The sequence below is a fragment of the Hylobates moloch genome, unplaced genomic scaffold (genome assembly GCF_009828535.3).
Source record: "Hylobates moloch isolate HMO894 unplaced genomic scaffold, HMol_V3 SCAFFOLD_2, whole genome shotgun sequence".
NCBI classification, from domain to species: Eukaryota; Metazoa; Chordata; class Mammalia; order Primates; family Hylobatidae; genus Hylobates; species Hylobates moloch.
In genome coordinates this window covers 66866137-66867304 of record NW_026652277.1, presented here as the reverse complement: position 1 = coordinate 66867304, position 1168 = coordinate 66866137, and positions in this window count along the sequence as shown.

Here is a 1168-nt window from a genome sequence, read left to right as displayed (position 1 = left end):
CGTGTGGGGCAGCCCTTTCTGTTAATTCCCAGCTGTGGTAGTTCATCAAATGCTGCTCTTCAGGATAAGCCCACACTAATACCCAGTTAGCCAATGTAAGAGCATCTGTCTGCAGACTAGAAGAGAATTGTTCAAGCCGCCCTTCCATGGCCCCCTGCAATATTGTGTCCCTTCTAGCTGAAGCTGTGGACATGGAGGAAAGCTGGAATTATACTGTTTTCCAAAAGCCATGACTCTCTTGGTGAGAAAATCTATTCTTGGTTTAAGAAAGGACATTGCTTGTGTCCAGTCCTTAGGTAGGAATAAGAGAACAAATAAAGGACAATGTACTGCCCCTCTGTATCCAGCTTGGCAAATAGCTAGGATGGCAAGCTTTCTGCTCAAGTATTTAAATGTTGTTAAGAGTAGGCCAGGCCTGGTGGCTCACACCTGTAATCCCTTCAACTTTGGAAGGCCCAGGTGGGTGGATCCCTTGAGGTCAGGAGTTCAAGACCAGCCTTGGCAACATGGCGAAACCCCGTCTCTACTAAAAATACAAAAAAAAAAAATTAGCCAGGCATATTGGCGCATGCCTGTAATCCCAGGTACTCAGAGCCTGAGGCACAAGAATCGCTTGAACCCAGGAGGCAGAGGTTGCACTGCACTCCAGTTTGGGTGACAGAGCGAGACTCCGTCTCAAAAAAAAAAAAAAAAAAGTTAAGAGTATGGTTCATGAAGTAAATATCAGAAACTAAATATTATATACTTTGTTTTTTTCAACAAAAAATGTGACCTAAATCCAGCATCTATGTGTAAGATGAATGTAACCCCATTAACACATTCTTACTATGTTACATTGTGGAGATTTTACAGTCATTTAAAAAGAATCCTAACTCTTGTTGCTCACGCCTGTAATCCCAGCACTTTGGGAGGCTGAGGTGGGTAGATCACTTGAGGTCAGGAGTTTGAGACCAGCCTGGCCAACATGGTGAAACCCCGTCTCTACTAAAAATACAAAAACTAGCTGGGCATGATGGTGTGCGCCTGTAGTCCCAGCTACTCGGGAGGCTGAGGCGGGAGAATTGCTTGAACTCGGGAGGCGGAGGTTGCAGTGAGCAGAGATGGAGCCACTGCACTCCAGCATGGTGACAGCGCGAGACTCTGTCTCAAAAAAAAAAAAAAAGAAAAA